The 13627-nt window shown below is 49.9% G+C and overlaps 1 pseudogene; it reads left to right on the top strand.

The window, feature by feature from the left end:
- Nucleotides 1-542: 542 nt before the first annotated feature.
- On the top strand, nucleotides 543-9815 carry LOC140904838 (uncharacterized; annotated as a pseudogene).
- The last annotated feature ends 3812 nt before the right edge of the window (nucleotides 9816-13627 follow it).

Here is a 13627-nt window from a genome sequence, read left to right as displayed (position 1 = left end):
CGTCATTAACCCCCCCGTGCCCGGCCGGGGGGGGCTTTCTCCAGCTGGGACCAGCCCCTGGCTCTGCCCGCCCCCGACCCGGTGAGTGGGAGACCCCGCGGCGGGGGGGAGCGCTGGTGGGGGGGCAGGAAAGTGACTCTCTGCCCCCGGCACGGCTGGGATTGGGGGGGGCAGAGACTGGGGCCCGGCGGGCGGGGTCCCTTGGGGGGTGTTGGGGGGAGAAGCCGGAGTTGCGGGGGGTGGGGGTTGAATTGTCTCTGTGCAGCCAGGAAATTCCCGGGAGGAAGTGGGGGGCGGCGGGGGAGTTAATTGGATCCCCTCCCCCCCACGGGCACAAATGCCCCCCAGTTTTCCACTTTTCCCTCTCGGTAGCTCCCACCTTGTTGTAAACTCCCCCCCACCCTCCCATTGATCCGCTCTCTGGTCTCCCCGATCCCCCCCCCGTCTCTCCCTCCTCCTCACATGTCCATTGAAACTCCCCTCCCGTGGGGGGGCCGGGATTTCCCTCCCCCCCCCCGTTTTATCTGCAGTGATTTGACCCGATGTCGGTGGGAAGTTGGAGCCCGGAGCCATCCCCCAACCTGGCTGCCCCGGCGTGGGGGTGGGAGGAGACGCCGGGTCTCTGCCGGGGCGGGGAAGGGAGGGGACGTGTCCCCCATGGGGCTGCCCCCGATCCCGGCTTCCCAGTCCCACTTGATGCCCCCAACTGCCGCACCGTTGCCCCCAGCCCCCACCTGCCCCCCACCTGCCCATCCCCCACTACCGCCCCCTCCCCTCCCCCAGGGAGCCCTCCAGCTCCCCCCCCCCGCCCCCTTCAGTCAGCCCCTCAGAGGGCTCCCTGCTGCCCAGGTGACCGGGGCCGGGGGGACGACGACGATCACTCTCTGTTTATGTTTTGGACAGGCTGGATTTTATATGACAAACGGTCCCCCCTTTTCCAGCTAGTTCTTTAATAGCCACATAAAATCCCCCCCCCCGGTCTTGGCGTTTATCCCATGTTCTCAGTTGCGTAGTTTGTGACACGTTTTCTCTGTACGTCTTAAAGATTGATAAAAAAGTTTGCCCCACTTTTACTCTAGTTGTCTACTTCTAATTGAATATGCCCCTGAGAGCTTTCCCTGTCTCCGTAATTATAAATTACGATGAAAATCTCAGATTTACACCTTTTCTCAGATTCCTGAATATGGATCTAAAACGTTTGCCAATGTTGCCCATTTCTATTCATTGACCAAATAGTGGTGGGAAATACACTCAGCTTTTACCTCTGTGACAAAGTGGGACTGTTCTTAATGTTCTTAATGTTTCCTCTGAATAGTGTGGGGGTGCCTCAGTTTCCCCTAGGCAGTTCTTAAGTATCTAGGTGGTGGGATAAGGGTGTATGATCATTGCAGAGCCCTAGAGGGCAGGTGTGTGCAGGAGTCTGGACACAGAGAATGGCCAACACCCTGTTTCCTGGCCACTGATGGCCTGGGCCCTTCCCCCCTGCAAGGTGAGAGCTAAAGGGTTGGAGAACAAAGGAATCCGGTGACCTCCTGGCCCGGGAAAGGAACCAAGCCCAGAGGAGGAGGGGCTGGAGGGAGTTTCAGTTGGGGGCTGGATGGGACATGGAGTGAAGGGCAGACGTGGTTGTCTGGCTCACTGCCCCCCCCCCAAAATGGACCCAGCTGAGGGGTCCTGTTCTCTGCACCTGCAAGCTCTGTTTTAGACCATGTTCCTGTCATCTAATAAACCTCTGTTTTACTGGCTGGCTGAGAGTCCCGTCTGACTGCGGAGTTGGGGTGCAGGACCCTCTGGCTTCCCCAGGAGCCCTGCCTGAGCGGACTCGCTGTGAGAAGCGGACGGAGGGGCAGAGGAGGCTGAATGGTCCGAGGTCAGACCCAGGAAGGTGGAAGCTGGGTGAGCCGTGTGTCCTGAAGACAGGCTGCTCACAGAAAGGCGACTGCCCCAGAGTCCTGCCTGGCTTCGTAGGGAGCAGTTCCAGAGCATCGCCCAGGGACTCCGTGACAACCTCCTATCAACAACTGCTCTAAAATCCCTCTCATTTTCCACTTTCCTCTCTATAATTTGCATAAATGGATCCAAAATCCCTCAGATTTCCAACCTTTCTCTTTCATTTCTGAACACTGATCTCAAATCTCAGGTTTCCCTCTTACGATGTCATTATCAAATGTCAATTAAAAATCCTCTCGAGTTTGGGTCTGTTCCCCATGTCTCTAAATCCTAGCAACTTGTCCTTCTTTGGGGGGAACCTGTCGCCCTGAGAGCTTCTCCATCCTGGTTGGGAAATTAACCCCCCTGCAACAATGATCATCTTTCCTTCTCCTTTGAGAATCATTTGTTCCCTCCTTTCTCTCTGTTAAAAATGTTTGCTGATAAAAGAGACTAGCCATATATTCAATACCCATCAAAGCCAGGGGCCTCCCCCTGTTTGGGGGATGGGTGTTCCCAGTTGGTAACAGGAGAGTTCATAGAATCATAGAATATCAGGGTTGGAAGGGACCCCAGAAGGTCATCTCGTCCAACCCCCTGCTCAAAGCAGGACCAATTCCCAGTGAAATCATCCCAGCCAGGGCTTTGTCAAGCCTGACCTTAAAAACCTCTAAGGAAGGAGATTCTACCACCTCTCTAGGTAACGCATTCCAGTGTTTCACCACCCTCTTAGTGAAAAAGTTTTTCCGAATATCCAATCTAAACCTCCCCCACTACAACTTGAGACCATTACTCCTCGTTCTGTCATCTGCTACCATTGAGAACAGTCTAGAGCCATCCTCTTTGGAACCCCCTTTCAGGGAGTTGAAAGCAGCTATCAAATCCCACCTCATTCTTCTCTTCTGCAGGCTAAACAATCCCAGCTCCCTCAGCCTCTCCTCATAACTCATGTGTTCCAGACCCCTCATCATTTTTGTTGCCCTTCGCTGGACTCTCTCCAATTTATCCACATCCTTCTTGTAGTGTGGGGCCCAAAACTGGACACACTACTCCAGATGAGGCCTCACCAATGTCGAATACAGGCCTCACCAATGTCGAATAGGTCAAGTTGGCTGGACCCTTTTCTTTTCTCCAGCTGGCACAGGATGAGGAGGTCCCTCTGAGTGCAGCGTGGTCCAGAAGTATCCCAAACCCCATGAAAAAGGGTCTCCGTGAGGGGGGGCTTCCGGCAGTGCAAAGCTGTAGCCAACTCTGGGGTGGATCCACGGTGGCCATTATTTGCTAGTGACAGAGTATGGAAATGTCTTACTTATTTTGGCCCTCCATGGCTTCCCTTCTCCTGTTAAAGAGGCGTCCCCCCGGGCTCCCCCTGCCTGTGTGACTGGCCAGCAGGGGGTTGTGATAACTTTCTGTCCACTTACCAGACACTGTGAGGGAACACTGTTGCTGGGGGGTGCATGTCTGTGTGGGGAGATTGCAGCGGGAGCTGAAGGGGCATTGTGGTAGGGGGAGGCCTCTGGGTGGCTGGGCAGGGGGGACCCTAGTCAGGTTGGTGGGTTCTGGAGGGTTTGGGGTTTCGGGGGGTAGTTCTGATGTGCCCAGCCCTAAGGCTATGGGTCCTGGAGGTGGGTATGGTTGGGGGCCTGTTGGCTGCAGACCAGTGGGGGTGGGGGTCTCTTGGGCAGGTGGGGCAGGGGATTAGACGCTGCCTGGTGCTGTGCCAGGGGCTCTGCCTGGGATTGCCCAGCTGGCTCCTGGGACCATTGCTATGCCCAGTGCACAGCGCTGTGGTGGGGCGGTCCCAGGCGCAGAGTGAGGGGTCCTCCTGTAAAGCGTCAGGGGGTCCTGCTGGGAGGAGGAGGGGGTCCCAGGCAAATGGCCTGGCAGATCCTGGTGGAGGGCAGGTGGGGGTCCTAGGCAGGCAATGGGGAAATCCCAGGCAGGCAGTGAAGGACTATAAAATGACTCGACACAAACAGCCCCCACCCCATTTCTCCTGCCATTTGCAGGAGCAAATCCAGCCATGGGGGAGCAAACAACCCAGGAATGAGAGTTTCCTAGCAGACAGGCATGGAGAGGGCACAGGGAAAAGGAGATAGAGAGACTGACAGGGTCCGTGGGATAAAAGAGTTTTGAAAGAGATTTCCAGCTCTCTCATCTGCCCAGACAGATGTATTACTGCACTGTGGGGAGAATCACTTTCCTGTGGACAAGACGAGGATGAGAGAGAGGAAAACCCAGTTCCTGACTCCATGTCCCTCCTGCTGGGGTGTGGCTGTCGTGGGGTCAGTGTCAGAGGGAATCCTCGAAAGGGACTCCTTTGGTTCTGCTTTTTTCTAGGATTGCGTTCAGAGACTTTGTTTTGGGATGCGGGAGGGAGAAAGGAGGTTAAAAGTGTGTCTGTGGGCCTAGCCTGGCAGGAGGGGCCAGGTCTCTGCTGTAAGCCAGAGATTGAGCATTTTCTCAGCACGGAGGAATCTCAGATCTCGCTCTGCAGGGAAAGAGCTTGTGGGAAGCGTGGTGTGAAATGAACTAATGCCCGTTCCTAAACTTCCACAACAGCCCTTCTTGCCCGGCCAGGTTGCAGAACGACGCTCATGTTTCTTTCCGGTTCATCCCGTCCTCCCATGGGACAAGGGAGCGACATGGCTGCAGAGGAGCCAGCTCAGGTAGGGATTATTGTGGGGGGTTCTGATCTGTTCCTGCAGGAGGGAGAGGGACAGGAAATACACGGGAGAGTGGAAGGTTTGCACCATCTGGTTTGGAGGTTGGAGCGGGGCAGGAAATGCACAGGGTGGAGAAAGGGAGGAGGCCAGGGGGTGGCAGACCTGCTGGGAGTTGTTTAATAAGTGGCCTACATTCTAGGAAGAGACCCATGAGGTTCGGAGGTGGAAATGCTCCAATCTGGTGAACAGAAAATAACCTACCTAGATGGGGCTGGGAAAAAGGACCAGACTCCTCGTGCTGGAGCCTGACCCAACTAACCAGCGGGTGCCTTGAAATACGAAGGGGGAAGCCACCAGTCAGGCTTAGGGGAGATTCCCCTGCTTCATATCCAGCTCTGGGAGTGGGTAAGTCATTATGCAAGGTAACCTCTTTCCCCTTGTTTTTTCCTGCCCCCCCCCCCCCCACGTTCTTGTTAAACCCTGGATTTGTTCTGGAAATGGGCCACCTTGATTATCATACACATTGTAAGGAGAGTGATCACTTTTGATAAGCTATTACCAGCAGGAGAGTGGGGTGGGAGGTGGTATTTTTTTCATGATTTGTGTGTCTATAAAAAGCTCTTCTACACTTTCCACAGTTTGCATCCGATGAAGTGAGCTGTAGCTCACGAAAGCTTTTGCTCAAATAAATTGGATCGTCTCTAAGGTGCCACAAGTCCTCCTTTCCTTTTCACAAGGAGGAGGGTGTTGGGCTTCCTACAAGAGATCTCTCCCTAGACCCTGCTCGGGGCAGCATCTCCGGGAATCTGGGGGAATCCAGACAAGGGAGCTCCAGCAGCAGAACTTTGAAACCCAGCCAGGATTACAGATGACACAACTCCTCACTGCTCCGGATTGCCCCGTGCATGGGACAATGGCCTCGGTTGCTGGTGAAAATCCTTGAGACCTGGAGAGTTGCTCCCCCATCCGCATGTGCAATAGCCACAATCTCTCTTCTCTGCAGACTTGGTTTTTTGAGTCCCTCATTCCTGAAGTCACATGACCCCGATTCTTATTTTTCACATTCTGCTTTTCCAGACTATTTAGAGTCTGTTGCTTGTGAATGATAGTTTCTAATTTCCCAGTGTTCTCCACAGCCAGGGATTTTCCTACTCCCTCCCATTGCACTGGACTCACTAGGTTCCCTGGTATTTAAGAACGGCCACACTGGGACAGACCAAAGGTCCATCTAGCCCAGTGTCCTGTCTTCCGACAGTGACCAGCGCCGGGTGTCCCAGAGGGAATGAAGAGAACAGGGAATCATGAAGTGATTCATCTCCTGTCACCCATTCACTGCTTATGACAAACAGAAGTTAGGGACACCATCCCTGCCCATCCTGGCTAATAACCATTCACGACCTGTCCTCAATAGATTTCTCATGGTGTTTTTTGGGTTTTTTTTGTAACCCTATTATAATCTTGGCCTTCACAACGTCCTCTGGCAAGGAGTTCCCCAGGTTGACTGTGCGTTGTGTGAAGAAATACTTCCTTTTGTTTCTTATAAACCTGCTGCCTATTAATTTGATTGGGTGATTCCGAGTCCTTGTGTTATGAGAAGGAGTAAATGACACGTCCTTATTTACTTTCTCCACGGCAGTTTTGATTTTATAGACCTCTCTCATATCCCCCCTTTGTCTCTTTTCCAAGCTGAATAGTCCTGGTCTTTTTAATCTTTCCCCGTACAGAAGAGTTTCATACCTGTAATCATTTGGGTTACCCTTTCTGAACCTTTTCCAATTCCAATATATCTTTTTTTGAGATGGGGCAACCACATCTGCAGGCAGTATTCGAGATGTGGGTGTACCATGGGTTTATATAGAGGCGATAGGATATTTTCTGTCGTCTTATCTATCCATTTCAGAATGATTCCCAACATTCTCTTTGCTTTTTGCCTGCCGTGGCACACTGAGTTGATGTTTTCAGAGAACTGTGCCCAGTGACTCCAAGATCGCTCTGTTGAGTGGAAACAGCTCATTTAGAGCCCATCATTTTATATGTGTAGTTGGGATTATGTTTTCCAATGGGCTGCAATATGGTGCTATCCTGACACTTAGTCCTGCTGAGATCCTGCATTCAGTGATATCCCTGCCCTTCGTGTTCCCGTTCTCATAAAAGAAGAAGAGCATCCAAATGTGTGTTTACCTTCATTCCCTCAGCGGTCCTCATGGGAATCCCTGATCGGTTCCAAAGTGTATTAAAACCTTTCTTAAAGGGTTACCTCTTGGTGGTTATCAGGTCCTGTGAGTTTCTAGCCCAGAAAGACCCCTCTCAGTCAGCTCAAACTCAGCTGTTTATCCCCCAAAAGTCTGTTGTCTTCAGTCTCCTGAATGAGGGGAAATCCGTCACTACCCCTTTCTGCGTTGGGTAAACCTTCAAAAGGTGGAGCTCTGCATAACCAGCCTTGAGATCTGGCATTCATCACCCTGTAGTGATACCAGCTTGCACAGGAAACCCATCCCGCAGCCCTTCCTGGTATCATGTGGCGCATCTCGGCATCATAGTCTGTGAAGAATTCATGCTTTCAAGGGCTGGCTTAGATCTACAGATAACAGTCATAATTAGGGCAAGAGTTTGCAGGCAATGAAAAGAGAGTAATTGACAAACGTGAGCAATATCTAATCCTTTAAAGCCTGAAAGTGCCTTGGGGGGAGGGGACAGGAGCCGGCTGTGTGGGGGCGGTGGGGCTCAGATACTGGGCATTGAGAGCCTAGAGCCAGCTGTGCGCTGGAGAGACGGGGCATGAACCAGCTGTGTACAGGGCAGATGAGCAGGGGAGAGGTGCTGTGGACACGGCCGCGAGCAGCTGTGACTGCCGTCCTCTCTGCAGCATGATGAGAGAGCCTGGCGTCCCACTGCCGATCCCAGACTTGTATGAGTAGGGAAGAAATTGGCATCAAGTCTCAACCGCAGCCAGCCTGTGCCCTGGGGAGGAGACGGGTGTCTCCAGGGAGAAATCTGGGGGATTGTGACCCTGCATGCCCCACCCACCCTCTGATCAGCAATTCCGGATATTAACGGTGATTCCACAAACAAAGAGTAATTTTGGGAAAAAATGCAGTCCTAGCGACAATTTCCAGAAAACACTGGCCCTGGTTGTAACATTAAATCCGATAGTCTCAAGATCTAGGCCTGTGTTGATCAGATCTGCCACTCTGCCTTCACGGAGTTCACTCTGCTGGTGGGTTCTACCCCTTCCCCCATTCTGTGTCTGCCTTGTCTATTTAGATTGTAACTTCTTCAGGGCACGGGCCATCAACGATTCTCGGTTTGTACTGTGCCTAGCAAAATGAGGACCCACTGTCAGTTGGCCCTTAGGCACTAAGGTAATGAATATGATTTATAATAATCATCTCCTGGCACTTTGAGCCAAGGAAGCCGGCCTTGGGACGTTACTACTTAAAAGTGAGCTGGGCTTAAAAGCATGGAATATTCTTTGTGACAAGTATCCCACAAATTCCACTGACCTCCCTTGTTTTCTTTGCCTTGAGCAGGGTTTCCAGTTTCCAGAACTGATGTGATCTCGCAGCTGGAACGAGGGGAGGAGTCGTGCGTCCCAGACCTTCATGACTCTAAGAAAAAAGTGCTCCCGAGAGCTCCCTGCATAGGTGAGGCATTGGTTAAACCAACCCCAAAACTGTCGGTGAATACAGGAAACATTTGGGATGCCCTACAAAGACCTTGTGAGCTCTCCAAGTTCAGGATTGTTCCCTGCAGATGTAGAATCGTTAGGCAGAGGTCACTCATGGCTTCCCACCTATCCTGACTGACAACTAGCAGCAGGTCCCTCCCCAATCTCGCTGTCCCCTGAGATTTCTTCTGAGATACGGACCCAGAACTGATCCCTTCCTTTCTCTCCTCTGGGGAAGGTTGAAGGGAAAATCAGCTCCTGATAGGTTTGATCTGTCCTGTACACATTTTGGTTCCTTCATCCCTTTTTCCATTCTTCTCTCTGAGATTTCCTTTCTCTCTGGCGCAGGCAGAGACTTACGTCTGGATTCGCTCGGTCTCCCGTCAGGTGTTGGGATGGTGAGTGAAAACGAGGAGGAACCCCAGCAGGAAGATGCGGAGCGAGTAGAAGCCCATGGGATGTTGTCAGGAAGGTCCAAAGGGAATGATTCTGGGAGCTGTGCACGCCCAGAAAAAACAAAAGCCTGTGAGAGTCAGCAGAGGCCAGAGGAAAACTTCGGTAGCCAGTCAGACCTTATTACACGTGAGAGAATGAACTTGGAAGGAACACGCTACACATGCCTCGAGTGTGGGAAAAGCTTCAAAGGGAGCTCGGACCTTCTCACACATCAGAGAATCCACAGGGGTGAGAAACCTTACGCATGCTGTGTGTGTGGGAAATGCTTCAAGCAGAGCTCGCATCTCATTGCACATAAGAGAATCCACATTGATGACAAACCTTATGGCTGCCCTGAGTGTGGGAAACACTTAAAACAGAGCTCACACCTTATTACACATCGGAAAATCCACACGGGTGAGAAACCTTACGGATGCCCTGAGTGTGGGAAACACTTCAAGCAGAGCTCACACCTTATTACACATCGGAAAATCCACACGGGTGAGAAACCTTATGGATGCCCTGAGTGTGGGAAGCACTTCATTGACAGTTCATCCCTCCTCTCACATCAGCGAATCCACACAGGGGAGAGGCCCTACATACGCTCTGAGTGCGGGAAAAGATTCAATCACAGCTCTACGCTAATCACACATCAGAGAACGCACACAGGAGAGACCCCCTACATGTGCTCTGAGTGCGGGAAAAGCTTTAATCGGAGCTCTGTACTGACCACACATAGAAGAATCCACACAGGTGAGAAGCCTTGTGGATGCTCTCAGTGTGGGAAACGCTTCAATCGGAGCTCATACTTTATCATACATCGGTGAATCAATATGGGTGAGAAACCTTATGGATGCCGTGAGTGTGGCAAACACTTCAATCAAAGCTCAGCCCTTATCACACATCAGCGAATCCACACAGGAGAGAGGCCCTACATATGCTCTGAGTGCGGGAAAAGCTTCAATCAGAGCTCTACCCTAATCACACATCAGAGAATCCACACAGGAGAGAGGCCCTACACGTGCTCTGAGTGTGGGAAACGCTTCAATCGGAGCTCAACCCTTATTAGACATCAGAAAATCCACAAGGGAGTGATCTGTAACAAATGCCTTGACTAGGGCTGGCCAAAGGTATTTTTTTCTTTTAAATCACATTTGCTAATTCCCACTTAGTGATCTGTGCCCCATCTTCACCGTGGTTACTCAGCTCCCCCAGATGAGTTGCCTGCTCCTGCCTTTTGCAGCTCACCCTTCTTTGGGGTCAGTCCTGTGATGTTTTCTATCAACTCCTTTCCTTTTGGGTCAAAGGAGCGTGTGTCCCTCCAGCCAGGAATGTTCATCAGCTCCAGGTGGGGGAGAGAGGTTTGTTCCCAACAAGCTACACTGAGGCAAAAACTACCCGTGCCATACATCCACTAGGACTGTACATGGCGTTGGCTGCTCAAGTTAGTGATCTTGGTGTTAAAAGACAATTACAGTTGTCGTGCAGATGCAGCCGAGGTGCAGTGGTTGGCATTAGCTTTCCCCTTGACCTGACCTAAACTCCATCACTTTTCCTAGTCTAAACAAACCCTGCGCATAACAGTTATACTGTTCCCCCATTTAAAAACAATTGTTAGTCATCAAGTTCCCCCACCAGGATCATATTGTTTCATTCCCAGTTGTCACAGTTCATCAGAGCGCTGTTGCTTCAGGTTTTCCTGAAGGCAGATATTTTTACTCCCGTTTTCCTCCCTTAAAATATATTGAAGTATAACAAAGAGCAGGAATGGGGAAGGGATAGGGAAAAATGTCTTTTCCCCTCTGTAACAACAGAAGAACATAGGGTAAATCAGAGGGATTCTCCATCACCATCTCTATCCCCCTGTTCTTCAATTGGTAAGATCAATATTTCCCAAAGGGGCTGGGAAGAGGATTCTCTAGTAAATGATTTGGAACTAAGCAAAAGACCCATTCATTTGCCTCCCAAAGCAGTTGTGGCCCATGCCCTGCAGGAGGTTGCTCCTGAAGATCTTCCCTTCCTAATCAGGTGCATGTTGCCTCTTATTTGGGAAATGCAATCCCTTCCTAGGTAGAGATGGGAAAAATGGAAGTGACATTTCTGTTCAGCTCACTCCTGGCAGATGCTGTAAATGTGTAGGAAATGGCATCCATGAGGAATGTGATAGAGCTGCAGAAAGACACCTATTTTGAGTAGATACCTGACATTTGGTGTCTTAGAGGGATTCTAAGCCGCACCTGAATTTAGTCCCTTATTTAAATCTGTGCCACCAGATTAAAGAAACAAAAGGGCATATTTGGGGGAGTTCTACCTCAGTATCGCTACTGGTATGTCGTGTGGTTGGTGAAGAATTCTACGCCAGAGCCGTGTAAAATTGCTACAACTAAGGTCAAAGATTTGACAAGAACTCAGGTAGAAATGAGAGGTACGAGTGGTTGATTTTCACCCCAGAGATGGACGCTATGGTGACCTGTGGCCAAGGTAAACTGTTTTTAGAATTGCTCACACTTCTAAAGGATGCCATGATGAAACTGGGAACAACTGTCTTTCACCATTTGGATCCCAAGTTTCCTGAAGCACAGAGAGAAACAGCTGATTCCTTCAGAGCCATGCCATGCCTATGGGTCCCAAACTGGCTGCCTTGCTGGACAAGAAGCACTTCCGTGTTGGTTAAATGATGGTAGCCAATGAGGGAATGTAACAGATTCCAAGTTCAGACTGCAGGATACATGAATGCTGAGTCCAGAGTCTGTGGTTTGGTCTCTTAGTTTTGCTCTTGAGTCTAATGCATGTGTCTCACTGTTCCGCCTCCTGCTACTCTGAAAGATTAGAAAGTGTGAAAGTAGAGCACAGGTGGTTTTTCTCATGATGCAGCCTTCCCCCGTAGTGTGAGACCCCTTCCACCCACACTTCTGGGAGAAGACCCAGGGAGAAATGAACCCTCAGAAATGGAAGGCTCCTAGGTTATGGGAGAATGTGATTTCACACAGAGCTCACTGGGTGAAAATGGGAATTAAGAGAAAACTGCCCTAAAGGTTTATAGTTTGTAATCTTTGAAGAAATTGTTACCAGCAACAAGGAAATTGCACATGAAGTTTATTAGTGTAAGGTAAGAGGCTGATTCTGTGATCACTTTCAGTGTTACAGTATAATTCAGGTTTTCTTCTAGCCCCCTCCTACAAAATAGCAAATGGTGGCTAATCCTGCAATAAAAACCTGACTCCAAAGGAATCAGGTTTGGGGGAAAATGTGAGAGAAATAGCATGTACGAGAATAGAGACCCAGTATAGACTGGAATGATTTCTGTTTCAAATGGAATTTATTTGGTAAATTTTAAAATAAATCTTCTGTTGGGAGGAAAACTACTTGAGAGAAGATGTGGAACCTTTTCCCCAGTGAGAGGGAAAGAGCCAGAGAGTTCCCCAGGGCTCTTGTTCGCAAAGCAAAGATGTCACATTAGGCAGGAGATGTCAAGATCTACAATGGTGATGGGCGAGTGATGGGAGCTTTTCTGGGTGGTTGTTGTTTGGTTGTTTTTTTCCATGTAATTTTTGTTTTGTTTTTGCAACTAGTTCTTTTTATAGCTGCTGAGCCCCCTTGTCCTTTTGAACACAGCTCTTTAACCCTCAGGCCTGGCTCTGGAAACCTCAGAACCGGCTTTGCGTTTTTTTTTTTCATGTTTGCTATCTTTGGAGTTCGCACATCCACACGACATGCGGTTCACAGCAACGGATACTTTGAGAAACCTGCTGGGTGAAGCAGGCCTTTTCCAAACTGACATTGGCCCAAATTCTGCCTCAATTCAGCTGGATTGGGACACGTCTGTGTCAAAGGAGTGGTTCACACCTGATTTGCCCAGAGACCTCAGAGGAGGGGTAGTTAGATATAGGATAAGTAGGAATCGACAACAATTAAGTTAAATATAAAGGTGAAAGACCCTCACCTTGCAGGTCAACAAGCCTGTTCAGTTCTTTCCCTCCAATGCATCTGGCACTGGTCGCTCTCAGGTAGCACACTGGGCTTGACGGACCATTGGTCTGACCCAGTCTATGACCTGTCGTGCGTTCTTATGGAAGTCCTCTGCGGGCTTGTCTACACGGGCAAGTTTCTGCACAGGAAAGCAGCTTTCTGCGGTGTAACTCCCGAGGTGCGCACTCAGATTTCGTGATGCATGATAGGAAGGGGCCATGACAGGGACACACTGCCGTGCGGGGTCAAAATGAAGGAGCTGTGACATGCCTACCACAAGGTGCAGGAGGCAAACTGCTGCTCCATATTGGGGGCTAACTAACCCCAGCATCACGGCAAGAATCTACCTAGCAGCTGGAGAAAAAATATGAATGAGAGTCAAAGACACCTCCACGTGGCCTGTCTCTTCCCCAATCTCAACACCTGGAAGATTGTCTGGAAGACTCAGAATTTGAACTGCAGAGATTGGTCTCAGGCTGAGAGGGAATTCAGTCTGTGTATTAAGAACTCAACATGGCCTGGAGCAAGCAGTGAGTGAGAAAAGCTGTTTGATCCAATTCTTGCTTAGTATATTCAAATTAGAGTTTAGACTGGGAGTCTGTTTTCATTTGTTATGTAACCACTTTTGACCTCTGTGACCAATACTTATACTCAGTTAAAATCTAACTTTCTGGAGTTAATAAACTTATTTTACTATTTTATACTTACTCCTGAGTTTGTCCAAAGTGCTTGGGAAAGTTGCTCACATGACAAAGGCTGGTGCATGTCCCCTTTATTTTTGATGAAGTGGCGAACTAATTAATGAGCTTACACTTTTCAAGAGAAGGACTGAGACGATCGCATTCTGACCTTTTACTGACACTTCTTTAATAACTAAAAAAAAAGAACAGGAGGACTTGTGGCACCTTAGAGGCTAACCGATTTATTTGAGCACTGTCCAGTTTTGGGCCCCACACTTCAA

The sequence above is a fragment of the Lepidochelys kempii genome, unplaced genomic scaffold, assembly GCF_965140265.1.
Source record: "Lepidochelys kempii isolate rLepKem1 unplaced genomic scaffold, rLepKem1.hap2 scaffold_94, whole genome shotgun sequence".
NCBI lineage: Eukaryota > Metazoa > Chordata > Testudines > Cheloniidae > Lepidochelys > Lepidochelys kempii.
Note: the sequence above shows the minus strand (reverse complement) of the source record. Positions and strands in the feature narration are given on the sequence as shown.